The sequence below is a fragment of the Pipistrellus kuhlii genome, unplaced genomic scaffold (genome assembly GCF_014108245.1).
Source record: "Pipistrellus kuhlii isolate mPipKuh1 unplaced genomic scaffold, mPipKuh1.p scaffold_m20_p_1, whole genome shotgun sequence".
Classification (NCBI taxonomy): Eukaryota; Metazoa; Chordata; class Mammalia; order Chiroptera; family Vespertilionidae; genus Pipistrellus; species Pipistrellus kuhlii.
The window spans coordinates 111,050,106-111,066,088 of NW_023425404.1; the positions used below are offsets into that span (position 1 = coordinate 111,050,106).

Here is a 15,983-nt window from a genome sequence, read left to right on the forward strand (position 1 = left end):
GCTGGCCATCTTGTGGTGGCCATCTTGTGTCCACATGGGGGCAGCCATCTTTGACAACATGGGGGCAGCCAATTTATGTGTTGGAGTAACAATCAATTTGCATATTACTCGTTTATTAGATAGGATAGAGGCCTGATGCACGGGTGGGGATCAGCTGGTTTGTCCTGAAGGGTGTCCTAGATCAGGGTGGGGGTTCCCTTGGGGTGTAAGGTGGCCTGGGTGAGGGGCCTGTGGTGATTTGCAGGCCAGCCACGCCCCTGGTGACCTAAGCATAGGCCAGGGTCGGTTGCAAGCAGGTAACTGGGATTTATTTATCTTCTATAATTGAAACTTTGTAGCCTTGAGCGGAGGCCAGGGAAGGCCAGGGCAAGTGGGAAGCTTGGCTTCATCCATCGCCTGGGGTAACCCAAGCCTCATGGTCTCTCCAGCTCAGTGGCTGCTACCATCTTTGTTGGGGTTTATTTTCTATATTTGAAACTTTGTAGCTTTGAGCGGAGGCCAGGGCACGCCAGGAAGCTTGGCTTCCTCCATAGCTGGGGGCAATTCAAGCCTCCTGCTTGCTCCAGCTCCGTCACAGCTGCTGTCTTTGTTGGGATTTATTTATCTTCTATAATTGAAACTTTGTAGATTTGAGTGGAGGCCTAGACATGCCAGGGCTGCAGTAGCTTGGCTTCTTCCATTGCCGGGGGCAACCCAAGCCTCCTGCTCGCTTCAGCTCTCTCGCGGCTACCATCTTAGTTTGGTTAATATGCGTACTGATTGGCTGGTGGGCGTAGCAGAGTGATGGTCAATTTGCATGTTTCTCTTTTATTAGTGTAGATATACATATATATGTTTAAATATATTTTAATTGGTTTTAGAGAGGAAGTTAGAGGTAGAGTTAAAAACATAATGATGAGAGAGAATCATTGATCAGCTGCTTCCTGCACACCCCATTAGCCCACAACCCGGGCAATATGTTCTTGACCAGAATCAAAAGATCCCTTGACTGGGATTTTTTAGTCTACATTTGATTATGTATCCAAACTGGCTAGGGATATATAGATATAAATATATATATTTAAATTATTTTTTGTTAGTTTGTTTTAGAAAGAGTAAGAGGGAGAACGAGCGAAAGAGAGACAAACATCACTTTGTTATTTCACTTATTTATGCATTCAATGATTCATTCTTTTTTTTAAGTACTTGTTTTCTGAAAGTGATGCTATTTCTTCTTTGGTGACATGAAGGAATATACCAGTGAAAAATATGAGTCTAGGGTTCTGTTTTGAGGATGAATTTTGATAATGAATTCAACCTAAAGGTTTCTTTAAATATTTGTATCATCATATCAATTTTGGTAAGTTGTATTTTTCAGGGAAGTTTTTCATTTCATCAAAGTTGTTTAATTGATTAATGTAAAATTATTAATGGTTTTTTGTCTTTTTAATATCTGTTAGTTCCATAGTGATAATTCCTTTTTTATTCCTTATATTGGTTATTTATATATGTGTGTTTGTGTGTTTACTATTTTTATTGATTGCCGAAAGGAAGGGATAGAAAGATAGAAACATCAATGATGAGAGAGAATCATTGATTGGCTGCCTCCTGCACGTCCCCTAATGGGGGTTGTGCCCCCAACCAGGGCAGTGCCCTTGACCAGAATCAAACCCAGGACACTTCAGTCCAAGGCCTACACTCTATCCACTGAGAAAAACTAGCCAGAGCTATTTATTAATTTTTAAAAATATAGTTTTGTTAGTTACCAAGAGAGAAATGTTAACATACTATACTACTATGTTTGTGAAATTGTGTATTTATCCCTTTACTTGTGATAGTTTTACCTCATATATTTTGAATCATTATGAGGCACATATTTATGTCCTCATTATTATTTTTTAGAATATATTTATTGATTTTTACAGAAAGGAAGAGAGAGGGATAGAGAGTTAGAAACATCGATGAAAGAGAATCACCGATCAACTGCCTCTTGCACACCCCCTACTAGGGATGTGTCTGCAACCAAGGTATATGCCCTTGACCAGAATGGAACCCGGGACCTTTCAGTCTGCAGGCCAACGCTCTATCCATTGAGCCAAACCGGTTTTGGCTGTCCTCATTATTTGATGCTTATGAGTCTCAAGATTAGTCTCAACATTTGGTGCCTAAATCCACATGCTTGGATTTAGGTCTACCATTTTAGTAGTTTTTTTCTGTTTGGTTTTTATTTTTTTATTTTTTTTATTTTATTTTTTTAAATATATATTTTATAGATTTTATACAGAGAGGAAGGGAGAGAGATAGAGAGTCAGAAACATCGATGAGAGAGAGTCATCGATCAGCTGCCTCTTGCACACCCCCCACTGGGGATATGCCCGCAACCAAGGTACATGCCCTTGACCGGAATCGAACCCGGGACCCTTCAGTCCCCAAGCCGACGCTCTATCCATTGAGCCAAACCGGTCCCGGCTCTGTTTGGTTTTTAAAAATATATTTGAAAATTAGTATTAAAAGCAGTTTTAGTCACAACAATTTCAATGGAATACAACTAAAATGTAGAGTGGACATTGCCCAGACCTACAGGTGGTCGACTGACTGAAAACTCTACAATAGGAAGGTGGGAGAAAGCCAGAGGGAAAGTCAGAGGAGCTGAAAAAAGAGCCTAAGGTACGGAGACATGCTGCGCGCTCGCACGTTCGCGCGCACCGAGAGGTCGCAGCCGGAGAGGAGGAGAGGGCTGGGTGCTGCCTGGCATTCCCTAGCAGGAAGGAAATGAAACCCCCAGCCTGGGCTGAACCCCCGAACTGGCAGCGCTGAGCCCCATTATGGGCCAGTCCCTGGGGACCCAGGCCCGGGCACGGGGAGACGGGGCTGTGAGGCAAAATCCCGGGGACGGCGCGAAAGGCGGGGTCCCCCGGAGTCGCGCGCTTTGTGCGCAGAGGACTGAATGTTGACTCTGATGCTGGATTACCCTAGCCAGAAGAAACAAAGCCTCCGGCGGCGCTGAGCCTCAGACCGGACCGCCCCGAACTCCCTGTCTGGGCCAGTCCCTGGGGACCCAGGCTGGGCAGGGGGAGACGGGGCTGTGAGGTGGAGTCCTGGGAGCGCGGCGAAAGGCCGAGCCCCCGGAGTCGCGCACACTGCGCGCAGAGGACAGTCTGTTGACTCTGATCCTGGACTCCCCTAGCGGGAGAGAGAAAGAAAGCTCCAGACTGGAGGATCGTGACGAGGAGCAGGAGCCCCCGCTGGACACCTGCCAGCCGGGTGCCAGCAAGGAGCCGGGCGCCGGGGCCTCCAGGCGGGGGGGTGCCCCTGAGCCTTCGACCGCTGAGCACAGGCAACAGAGCCAAGGACCGGGGATGCTTCCTGGGCGGCGCCAACCCCAGCGACAGGCTGAAGCAGCGCAGGAGCCCGCGGAGAACAAAGGGGTGCCACAGGCCAACCTGCTGAGATTCCAGGACGGGAAGGAAGAAACAATAGAAGTTCTCAATGTGAAGAAATCAAGTGAGAGCAAATGATAGTAAAATTACTTAAGAAAGAATGCAAAGTATATCTTGAAAAATCAAAGACTAAGTCAGAACTCAACTCACCAGCCAACATTGCAACATAAATGCGTTTTTTAAAAAAAAGAAAGTAAGAAAGAAAGAAAAAGGGACAGAATGTTGGAACAGCGGCGACCAGGCCTAGAGTGGCCAGGCACAAGGCAGTGGCAGCCGGGCCCAGAGCAGCAGTGGCCAGGCCCCAGAGCAGCAGCAGCCAGAACCAGAGCATCAACGGCCAGCACTGGAGCAGCCAGACCTGGGGCAGGGGCAGCCAGGCTTGAGGCAGAGGCGGCCAAGCCCAGGGTGGCCAGTCCAGGAACACCCAGACCCGGAGTGGCCGGGCCCGAAGAAGCCGGGCCCAGAGCAGCCGGGTTGGGAGCAGCCAGGCCCAGAACAGCAGAAGCCAAGCCCAAAGCATCCAGCCCAGGTGCGGCCAGGCTCGGAGCAGCCGGGCCTGGGGCAACTGGGTCCAGAGCAGCCGGGTCTGGTGCGGCCAGGCCCGGAGCAGTGGCTGCCAGGCTGGGAGCGGCCAGGCCCGGAGCAACCGGGCCTGGTGCGGCCAGGCCCGGAGCAGCGGCTGACAGGCTGGGAGCAGCCAGGCCCGGAGTGGCCGGGCCCGGAGCAACCGGGCCCAGAGCAGCCGGGTCGGGTGTGGCCAGGCCTGTAGCAGTAACAGCCAAGTCCAGAGCAACTAGGTGGGGAGTGGCAGTGACCAGACCCGGAGCAGCGACTGCCAGGCTGGGAGCGGCCAGGCCCGGAGCAGCCGGGTCTGGTGCGGCCAGGCCCGGAGCAGTGTCTGCCAGGCTGGGAGCGGCCAGGCTCGGAGCAGCGGCTGCCAGGCTGGGAGCGGCCAGGCCCGGAGCAGCCGGGTCTGGTGCGGCCAGGCCAGGAGCAGCGGCTGACAGGCTGGGAGCAGCCAGGCCCGGAGTGGCCGGGCCCGGAACAACCGGGCCCAGAGCAGCCGGGTCGGGTGTGGCCAGGCCTGTAGCAGTAACAGCCAAGTCCAGAGCAACTAGGTGGGGAGTGGCAGTGACCAGACCCGGAGCAGCAACTGCCAGGCTGGGAGCGGCCAGGCCCGGAGCAGCCGGGTCTGGTGCGGCCAGGCCTGGAGCAGTGTCTGCCAGGCTGGGAGTGGCCAGGCTCGGAGCAGCGGCTGCCAGGCTGGGAGCGGCCAGGCCCGGAGCAGCCGGGTCTGGTGCGGCCAGGCCAGGAGCAGCGGCTGACAGGCTGGGAGCAGCCAGGCCCGGAGTGGCCGGGCCCGGAGCAACCGGGCCCAGAGCAGCCGGGTCGGGTGTGGCCAGGTCTGTAGCAGCAACAGCCAAGTCCAGAGCAACTAGGTCGGGAGTGGCAGTGACCAGACCCGGAGCAGCAACTGCCAGGCTGGGAGCAGCCAGGCCCGGAGCAGCCGGGTCTGGTGCAGCCAGGCCCGGAGCAGTGGCTGCCAGGCTGGGAGTGGCCAGGCTCGGAGCAGCGGCTGACAGGCTGGGAGCAGCCAGGCCCGGAGTGGCCGGGCCCGGAGCAACCGGGCCCAGAGCAGCCGGGTCGGGTGTGGCCAGGCCTGTAGCAGTAACAGCCAAGTCCAGAGCAACTAGGTGGGGAGTGGCAGTGACCAGACCCGGAGCAGCGACTGCCAGGCTGGGAGCGGCCAGGCCCGGAGCAGCCGGGTTTGGTGCGGCCAGGCCCGGAGCAGTGTCTGCCAGGCTGGGAGTGGCCAGGCTCGGAGCAGCGGCTGCCAGGCTGGGAGCGGCCAGGCCCGGAGCAGCCGGGTCTGGTGCGGCCAGGCCAGGAGCAGCGGCTGACAGGCTGGGAGCAGCCAGGCCCGGAGTGGCCGGGCCCGGAGCAACCGGGCCCAGAGCAGCCGGGTCGGGTGTGGCCAGGTCTGTAGCAGCAACAGCCAAGTCCAGAGCAACTAGGTCGGGAGTGGCAGTGACCAGACCCGGAGCAGCAACTGCCAGGCTGGGAGCGGCCAGGCCCGGAGCAGCCGGGTCTGGTGCGGCCAGGCCCAGAGCAGCGGCTGCCAGGCTGGGAGCGGCCAGGCCCGGAGCAGCCGGGTCTGGTGCGGCCAGGCCAGGAGCAGCAGCTGACAGGCTGGGAGCAGCCAGGACCGGAGTGGCCGGGCCCGGAGCAACCGGGCCCAGAGCAGCTGGGTCAGGTGTGGCCAGGCCTGTAGCAACAACAGTCAGGTCCAGAGCAACTAGGTCAGGAGCGGCAGTGAACAGACCCGGAGCAGCGACTGCCATGCTGGGAGCGGCCAGGCCCAGAACAGCCGGGTCTGGTGTGGCCAGGCCCGGAGCAGAGGCTGCCAGGCTGGGAGCGGCCAGGCCCAGAGCAGCCGGGTCTGGTGCGGCCAGGCCAGGAGCAGCAGCTGACAGGCTGGGAGCAGCCAGGCCTGGAGTGGCCGGGCCCGGAGCAACCGGGCCCAGAGCAGCTGGGTCGGGTGTGGCCAGGTCTGTAGCAGCAACAGCCAAGTCCAGAGCAACTAGGTGGGGAGTGGCAGTGACCAGACCCAGAGCAGCAACTGCCAGGCTGGGAGTGGCCAGGCCTGGAACAGCCGGGTCTGGTGTGGCCAGGCCCAGAGCAGTGGCTGCCAGACTGGGAGCGGCCAGGCTTGGAGCAGCGGCTGCCAGGCTGGGAGCGGCCAGGCCCGGAGCAGCCGGGTCCGGTGCGGCCAGGCCCGGAGAAGCGGCTGTCAGGCTGGGAGCAGCCAGGCCCGGAGCGGCCGGGCCCGGAGCAATTGGGCCCAGAGCAGCCGAGTCGGGTGTGGCCAGGCCTGTAGCAGCAACAGCCAAGTCCAGAGCAACTGGGTCAGGAGGGGCAGTGACCAGACACGGAGCAGCTGGTTGTGGAACAAACCAGAGCAACAGAGGCCAGGCCCGGAGCAGCCTGGCCCAAAACAGCTCGCTCCTCACCTGTCCCTGCCCCACGGCTGCCTCTCAGACATGGCTGGAAACTTTTGCGGGAACTTGAGGGTCTGCTGAATCAAGTGATGAAGGCTTAGATCTGGATGTGTTGAGTTAGTATAGTCCTGGGGTGTTGATCTGTGAGTGCCTTGGGTGGGGCCTGGATGAGGCTGGTTGTCCTATTAGGAAATGTCTTTTGTGTGAAGTGTATCATTGGGCATGTGGAGGTATTATTGATATGAGAAAATGCTAAGTAACAGATTTGCTATCTGAAAAGGGATTTACTATCGGGGAAAGGGAGGGAGGAAGAGACTGAACATAAACTGTGCACCAATGGATGAGGATGAGGGGGCAGAGGGTGGGGTGGGAACCTGGTGGAGGGGGGAAGAAACGAGGAACCTGTGTAATAATATGAACAATAAAGATTGATTTAAAAAAAAAAAAAAAAAAAAAAAGCAGTTTTAATGATAAAATTCACAAATATAGTGTACAATTCAGTGGTTTTTAGTATATTTACAGAATTGTGAAACCATTGTCAATTAATTTTAGAATATTTTCATTACCTCAGAAAAAGCTCTATGTCCATAGTTCAGCTTTTAAAGAGTACAATTCATTGTTTTTTAGTATAGTCACAAAATTGTGTAATCATTACTATAATCAATTTTAAGAATGTTTTCATCACCTCAGAAAAATCTCTGTGCCCAATAGCAGCCACTATCCATTACCCAGCTTCTCCAGTCCCTGGAAACAACAAATCTACTTTCTGTCTATATTCTGGACATTTCATATAAATGGAATCATACAATACTTGGCATTTTGTCAGTGCCTTTTTCTCTGTTAGCATAATGTGTTTACAGTTCGTAATGTATTAGAATTTCCTTTTTATTGCCAAAGAACATTCCATTTCATGGATATACCACATTTTATGTACTCATTAACTAATTGATGGACATTTAGGTTTTATCTACATTTTGGCTATTATGAATAATGCTGTCATAATCATTTGTGTACACACTTTTATGTATACATCTGTTTTCATTTCTTTTGGCTTTGGAGTTTTTGATCAAACTTGTGATAACTATATTTAACCATTTGAGGAACTGCCAATGTAACTATCCCACTTTGTATTCCATCAAAAATATATGAGGGGTCTAATTTCTCCCATATCCTTGCCAACAGGATATATTTAAAAATTTTTTAATCTTTGAATCTTTATTGTTGAAGGTATTACATATGTTCCCCCCACCAGTGCCCTCTTCTAGCCCATACCTGGCCCCCCATTCCAGGCCTTCTACGACACTGTTGTCTGTGTTCATGGGTTATGCATTTATAACCCTGCTAGTGGTTCTCAACCTGTGGGTTGCGACACAGGTTAAAAACTGCTGCTATAGAGCCTAAGACTATCGGAAAACACAGATACTTACATTACAATTCAAAACAGTAGCAAAGTTACAGTTATGAAGTAGCAACGAAAATAATTTTATGCTTGGGGGTCACCACAACACGAGGAACTGTATTAACGGGTTGCAGCATTAGAAAGGTTGAGAACCACTGCCTAGGCCTTCAGTAGGTGTTAGACTTATTGATACTGTTCAGTATGTTTTTCCTTTTTTTTCACTATTTTCTTTTTCAGATTAGATCCTATAAATGTAGCTTCAATATCCTATTTCACTTATTATATGATAGGTACATTTTCATTTACCTCACAGAATCCTATCTAATATGCAAATTAACCATCATTTTCCTACACCCTCAAGCTATACCCACCAGCCAATCAGGAGTGACTATGAAAATTAACTCAACCAAGATGGCTGCGGCCATGAGAGACCAGGAGGCTTGGGTTTCCTCGGCATTGGAAAAAACCAAGCTTTCTGTACACTCTGGCTGCCAGAGGCCTCTACTCAAGGCTACTTAGTTTTAATTATAAATCCCAGGTAGCAAGGCCTCCATTTGGGTCACTGGGGAGCGTGGCTGGCCTGCAAACCACCACAGGACCCTCGCCTAAGCTGCCCCACGCCCCAAGGGAACTCCCACCCTGATCCTGGACACCCTTTAAGGCAAATCATCCGGCCCCCACCCATGCACCAGGCATGTCTTATGTAATAAAAGAGTAATATGCAAATTGTCACTCCAACACACAAGATGGCTGCCACAAGATGGCAAGCAGGGGTGGACAGTTGGGAGGCACCAGGCCTGCAAAGGAGGGCAGTTGGGGGCAATCAAGCCTGCAATGGAGGGAAGTTAGAGGGGACCAGGTCAGTAGAGGAGGGAAGTTGGGGGTGACTGGGGCTGTAGGGAAGGGCAGTTGGTGGGGGGGAGGGGGCCAGGCCTGCAGGGGAGAGCAGTGGGGGTACCAGGCCTGCAGAGGAGGGCAGTTAGGGGTGACCAGGCTTGCAGGAGAGAGCAGTTAGGGGTGACCAGGCTTGTAGGGGAGGGCAGTTGGAGGTGAGGTGGGCAGGACTTAAGGGGAGGGCAGTTGGGGCAGTTAGGGGCAATCAGGCCAGCTGGGGAACAGTTAGGTGTCGATCAAGCTGACGGGAATGGTTAGGGTGTGATCAGGCTGGCAGGCATAAGTGGTTAGGGGCAATCAGAAAGGCAGGCAAGTGATTGGGAGCCAGCAGTCCTGGATTGTGAGAGGGATGTCCCACTGCCCGTTTAGGCCCGATTCTGGTGGGATCGGGCCCAAAGGGAGATCGGGCATGCCTCAAAAGGTCATAGATTGAAGTGGGTGCAGGCTGGACTGAGGGACCACCCCCCTCCCATGCACAAATTTCATGCACCGGGCCTCTAGTTTATAATAATAAAAGTGTAATATGCTAATTAGATGAAATGATCTTCCAGTTGAAGCCAGGCTGCAAGGGAAGCCCTGGTTCTGGGTGTCTGTCGGCAGCTGGAGGGAAACCGCTGCTGGCAGCTGGGGAAAGGAAGGCCTACTCTTTTTTAAAAAAATATATTTTGTTGATTTTTTACAGAGAGGAGGAGAGAGGGACAAAGTTAGAAACATTGATGAGAGAGAAACATTAATCAGCTGCCTCTTGCACAACCCCCACTGGGGATGTAACCACAACCAAGGTACATGCCCCTGACCGGAATCGAACCTGGGATCTTTCAGTCCGCTCTATCCACTGAGCCAAACCGGTTTCAGTGGAAGGCCTACTCTTGAACGATTTTCATGCATTGGGCCTCTAGTCTATGATGATAAAAGGGTAATATGCTATTTAGACCCATCGACCTTCCGGATGACATTCCAGACAACCTTTAGGATGAAGTGGGGGCCTTGCAGCCCATTGCACAAATTTTGTGTATTGGGCCTCTAGTCTATTATAAAGTACAATAGAACAAGTAATGTTGTCTTACATTATAAAGGTGGAAAATAGTTGTATGCTTTCTTACTATACATGATTAAAATAAAAAAGAAGGAACCTTGTATAATTTCTACTTGTTTGGGCCATTACAATTAAAGCTTTTTTTTATCTTGGTGAATTGTGGTGAGATCTCTAATAGTTGTCTCTTTTGGAGGAGCAGTATCTTCTTATAATGTTTCCCCTTTTGGAGGACTTACTTGTACCTTTTAAAAACTATATCTCACTAAAATAAGAGTGGATCTGTGGAATTCTAGTACTAACACATGTAGCTGCAGCCTGCCCTGCGAAATTTTTCAGTTTAGATTGGTTTACTATAGGATCTGAAGCCTCTGTTATCCATGATGCCTCATACCAGATCCTTTTTTTCTGAGCTTATGGTATAGCCTTCTGACTATAACTTAATCTTGTTTTTTCCTATAATCATGTTTTTTTCTCAAAGTCTCCTGTCTATTTTTACTCTTAGTGGAAAGATAAAACCATATTTTTTATGTAGCATATAATAATTTTGTCTATAAGAATCCTACCTAATAAAAGAGTAATATGCAAATTAACCATCACTCTGCTATACCCACAAGCCATGCCCACCAGCTATGCCCAACCACACCCACAGCCAATCAGAGTGAGTATGCAAATAAACCCAACCAAGATGGCTACAGCCACAGAGAACAGGAGGGAGACTTGGGTTTCCCAGGCAATGGAGGATGCCAAGCTTTTCGCCTGCCCTAGCTAGCCTAAACCTCCATTCAAGGCTACAAAGTTCCAATTATAGAAGGTAAAGAAATCCAAATAGAAATGGCAGTAGCCTTGGAGCTGGAAAAAGTGAGAGGCTAGGGTTGCCTCTGGCAATGGAGGAAGCAAAGCTTTCTGCACATCCTGGCCAGGCCAGGCCTCCAATCAAGGCTTCAAAGTTTCAATTATAGAAGATACATAAATTCCAACAGTAATGGGTGCTGGCCATGGAGCAAGCAGGAGGCTTGGCTCTGCTCTAGACCAGTGTTTCCCAACCTTCTCTCATGATGAGAATCACCTGGTGGAGTTGTTAAAACAGATTCCTGAATCCCAACTAAGAAGTGCTAAACTAGAATTTTTGGGAACATATAGGAAAAATTGTATACTTAACTAGTGCTTAACTAGAGCACTAAGTTAGGTATGCAATTTTACCTATATGTTCCCAAAAATTCTAGTTTAGCACTTCTTAGTTGGGATTCAGGAATCTGTGTTTTAACAACTCCACCAGGTGATTCTCATCATGAGAGAAGGTTGGGAAACACTGCTCTAGACTACAAAGTTTCAATTGTAGAAGGTAAATAAATTCCAGATACCAGGGCCTCCACTTGGGTTGCCAGGGGGCAATGGCTGGCCTGCAAACCACCACAGGCCCCTCGCTCAGGCTGCTCCATGCCCCAAGGAAACCCCACCCTGATCCTGGACACCCTTCAGGGCAAACCAGCTGATCCCCACCGGTGCACCAGGTCTCCATTCTATCTAATAAAAGAGTAATATGCAGATTGACCATCACTCCAACACACAATATGGCTGCCCCCATATGGTCAAAAATCCTGTCCCTATGTGGACACAAGATGGCCAGCAGGGGAGGGCAGTTGGGAGGCACCAGGCCTGCAAGGAAGTGCAGTTGGAGGCAATCAAGCCTGCAGGGGAGGGCAGTTAAGGTTGACCAGGCTGGCAGAGGAGGGAAGTTGGGGGCAAACAGGCTGGCAGGAGAGCAGTTAGACATCAGTCAGGCTGGCAGGAGAGTGGTTAGGGGGTGATCAGTCTGGCAGGCAGACACAGTTAAGGGCAATCAGGAAGGCAGGCAGGTGAGCAGTTGGGAGCCAGCAGTCCTGGATTGTGAGAGGGATATCGGACTGTCGGACATCTCTTGAGGGTTCCCAGATTGGAGAGTGTGCAGGCTGGGCTGAAGGACACCCCTCCCCGCCCCCATGCACAAATTTCATGCACCGGGCCTCAAGTATAAAACAAATGAAGTATTTTGAAATGAAGAAATAAATTCATATCTCACTATTCTCATCACAGGCCTATTAATATATTTTGTGTATTTTCTTTTAGCATTTTTTTCTAAACAGCCTGAGTGAGGGGCCTGTATTGGTTTGCATTTATTTGTTAACAGTAAAATCTTTGTGAATGTAGCATTCATTCCCTCACTGTTTTACAGTTAAGACTTTCTATAAAGTTTTTATATTTATAAACTGCCATATAAAATATTTTTATACATATTCTTTTCATGTTTTGAACTTATAGTATATAAATGATATAATAACAACACAGTACTTAATAAATACTATAGCCATTATATTTTCTTTGGCTTTCTGTGAAGTAATAGAATCAGTAATTTCCTTGAATCATATTGCTAAATTGCTCTCTAAAAGAATTGGATTATGGTGCCATCAATAGTATATGAAAATAAATGTTCACTGTACTCTGAATATGAGGAAAAGCTTTACTAATGTAGTGGGCAAAAAGCTTTTGCCTTTTCTAGTTTGGCAGTGTGAGTCACCGACTTTGGTTCTGGGACATTGCCTCCCCACTGATGGTGGATCTCATCATATCTGTCATTTTAATTGGCAGAAGCCTGGATAGCTTCTGCCAGCCTAGCCTGAGCTCCTTTGTCTTCTAAGTTAACCTGTGTAAAGGTGATGGTGGTACAGGTCTTCCTGTGGACTAGACACCCCACCCTGGCCTTCCTCTTGATAATACAGTAGGGAACCCCCATTTTACTGCACAGTGCAAGCAGGAAGATGACCAGCTTGATGGCATCCATATCATGTACAGTCACTACCAGCTGGGCCTTCTTGTTCTCCACCAAGGGGGTTGCAGTGTTAACCCTTGCTGGAAGGACAAATGGCCTCTTGAGGACATCCCTTTTGCTGGCAGCTTTTTTCTCAGCCCAGACCAACAATTTCTGCTTCTCTTGCTTTGATCAGAAACAAACTTGTGGGCCAGCTTAAGCAGTTGAGTAGCTGTTTGGTGGTCTAGCAGTGTTTCCCAAACTTTTGACATATGTGTACCCCTTCTATAATTTTGTAATGCTGAGTACCCCTCGTACTCATGAGAACGTAGAATTAGGCGCAGCTAAGCATGGTGCAGTGCATATCCCCACCAAACTCCGGTGCAATGCGTACCCCCACCAAACTCTTCCCGTACCCCTGGGGATACACGTACCACACTTTGGGAAACATTGTAAGGCGTGAGTGAACTGTTTAATGGCAGGAGTCATTTTCAGATACATAATAGAGAATTGTCCTTTGCTACTGCAATCAAATGTTAGAGGGGCCATTGACAAAGTGGGTGAGGTCCCTTTAGGGCAGGATGTCCTGTTCAATTCCAAAATTCTTGGGCCTTTTCTCAAATGGGATATACCATCTTCTTGGCCTCCTGCTTCTTCATAACAGCTGGGGCCGGTACTACCTTCTTCCCCTAAGCCTTCTTTCCTTTCAGTATCTTGTGCCACAACAGGAGAGAGAAATAAAGAAAATTTCTGAATTGTGTATTCTAATGTTTTTCTTGTATAGAAGTTTTTAATTTTTTAGATTTGACTACTGGTTATTTTCAGTCTTAATTCTTATATTGAAATCGTTTTTTCAAACATTTTGGATTTATATTTCTGATCAGTAAATTTTCAAGGGTCTAATTTGAATTTTTTCTTCCCCAATTGTTGAACATTGTTCTTATACCTAACCATCCCAAAGGGTAATCTATCACTGGCTGTAGTCCTTATATTAGATTTAGTTATACTTCTATGAGTAACTTTTTCCCCCCTCCAAGGTAAATTGTGCAACTAATAGTATTTCTATCTGTGAAGGAGGTATAACTTAGAACCAAATTATTGTCTGTCTTTAGCAAGTCTGCTTATGTTTTTGCTCTTTCCATGTATCCAGCTGTGGTAGATGCTTGGGCTACAGCCATGAAATGGAATTTATAATCTAGCAAAGGAGATAAATATAATTGCATAAATAATTAATTGTGATTGCAGTCTACCTAATAAAAGAGTAACACACTAATTGACTGTACCTTCACAATATCCACCAATCAGCAGTGAGTATGCAAATTAACTCAATAAAGATGGTGGGTTAATTTGCATACACAGGCACTGAGTGGCCAGAGGGCCTGGGGCGGGACGCTTGCTTCGTCACCATGGTGACAACGCAGGTGTTCTACACAACTCTAGCTGCTCCTGGCCTCTGGGCAACGTGGGAAGGTGGAAAGGATGGTGTTGGCTAGAGCGAAGGCAGTGCCGACAGCCAGGGGAATGAAGGACCATTCTTTCATGAACCTTTATTTGTGCATCAGGCCACTAGTATTCAATAAGAAGAAAAGTACATAGATAACTCATAAATGACACCTAATTTAATAAAGGTATTCAGAGAAACATTTTTTGAAGGAGTGACTTTAAGCAAGGACTTGAGGGAAATAGGAAGTTAGTTAGCTGTGAAAGTGGTTTAGGGTGAGGACAGTATTTTAGGTAGAGTAAAAGCTATATATTTAAAGGCTATCAGACAGGAATGAGCTTTGGAGTATTTACTGAACTGAAAGAAGAAAGGTCAGTATTGCCCAGACAATAATAAGGTCATAGAGAAAATTAAGGAGTAGATCATGTTAGGAAAACCATTTAAAGGACATAAGTGGGGAAGTTATGTATATTTACTTGCATTTTTGAAGTTCATTGTGTAGACTGGAGGGGTCAGGTACTGAGAGACTATTTAGTAGAAGACCACTGAAGTGGTCCTGATGAAAATAGATGTTGGCTTGCAGTTGGCTTAATACTAGTGTTGAAGGAGAGAAGTATTCAAATCTCAACAGTATTTAGGAGGAGAATGGCCAAAATGTGGTGATTTATTAAATATATGAGGTTAGCCCTAGCCTTGTGGCTTAGATGGTTGAAAGTTGTTCCATGCACCAAAAGGTCACCAGTTCAATTCCTGGTCAGGGCACACACCCAGGTTGTGGGCTTGATCCCCAGTAGGTGGTATGCAGGCAGATGCCTGTTAATGTTTCTTTCTCACATCGACGTTTCTCTCTCTCCTACACTTCCTCTATCAAATCAATACAAACATATTTTAAAAACATATTGTATATGAGTTTAGGAAATAGGGTAAAGCTGTCAAAAGATGATGCCTAGAATGGTGATATGTGATTAAGATTATTATTACAAAAATAGGCAAAACTGCAGGAAGAGTATGTGTAGTCATAAATTTGGGACTGAATTTAAAGTGCCTATCCATATAATAATAGAGAAATATGCAAATTAGCTGGGACGCAATAATGTCATGACAGAACAACAGGGACCTGAGGCTGCATGGCACCTGACCTGGGCTTGATGGGGTTCTGAGGCTGTGCCCCTGCCCATAGGGCCTTGATGGGGGTGGGTCTAGGTCTTTCCCAATGGGGGTGGGGCTGGCCAGGTCTGGGTCTCCTGCATTTTTGAAGCGTGTACAGGTGGTGGGCGGGGATTTGACTCTTGGTCCCACAGTGTGACCTAGATTCTGAGGGAGATTTTCATAAGCATTTTAATAATTTTCTTTCATCTCTGACACTTCTATTATAAAGGGCAAATAGCGATATTAAAATATTTTCTCTAATTACTTTTTTCCCCCTAAAAATGTATTTTTATTGAATTTTTACAGAGAGAAAGGGAGAGGGATAGAGAGTTAGAAACATCGATGAGAGAGAAACATTGATCAGCTGCCTCCTGCACACCCGCAATCAAGATACATGCCCTTGACTGGAATTAAACCTGGGACCCTTCATTCTGGAGGCCGATGCTCTTTCCACTGTGCCAAACCAGTTAGGGCTCCTCTAATTCACTTGATATGCACAAATTCCATGCAACGGGTCACTAGTATATTACAGAAAGTTTTACATATGGATCCAAGCACAAATTTGTCACTGGCATATTCTACCAATTTAATTGGTGATAGATGTATGGGAAGTGAATGAGATTGCTGAGTGTTTTAACATGAAGTGAGAAGGCATCTTAAGTCAGAGTGCTGAGGAATTTCTGCATTTAAACATTGGATAAGGTGATCAGAGAAGTACTACCAAATGGTGAGAGCAAAATCAGGAGAGTGAAATACTGGGTGATAAGGAATAATAGCATCTCATGGCTTATGTTTTTTATACTTAATTTTCTGTTCTTATTTTTCTTTGTAATTTATTTATGTTACTATATTATATGCTGC

At 48.1% G+C, this 15,983-nt stretch overlaps 1 protein-coding gene and 1 pseudogene across 14 annotated transcripts in view; one reads left to right on the forward strand and one right to left on the reverse strand.

The window, feature by feature from the left end:
• The window catches only part of MLLT10 (MLLT10 histone lysine methyltransferase DOT1L cofactor), a 227,516-nt gene that overhangs the window by 48,020 nt on the left and 163,513 nt on the right, over window positions 1–15,983 (forward strand). The window contains exons 1-3 of one of the 14 annotated variants that reach the window (XM_036459734.2): window positions 8,819–8,827; window positions 10,668–10,672; window positions 11,540–11,543. The exons of 12 other annotated variants lie outside the window; for them this stretch is intronic. The gene's annotated coding sequence lies outside the window, so the exon portion shown is untranslated. Of the gene's footprint in view, window positions 1–3,887; window positions 3,893–8,818; window positions 8,828–10,667; window positions 10,673–11,539; window positions 11,544–15,983 lie in introns of those variants that run through there. One more of the 14 variants, XM_036459751.2, reaches the window with a different exon arrangement.
• LOC118707562 lies at window positions 12,248–15,151 on the reverse strand (annotated as a pseudogene).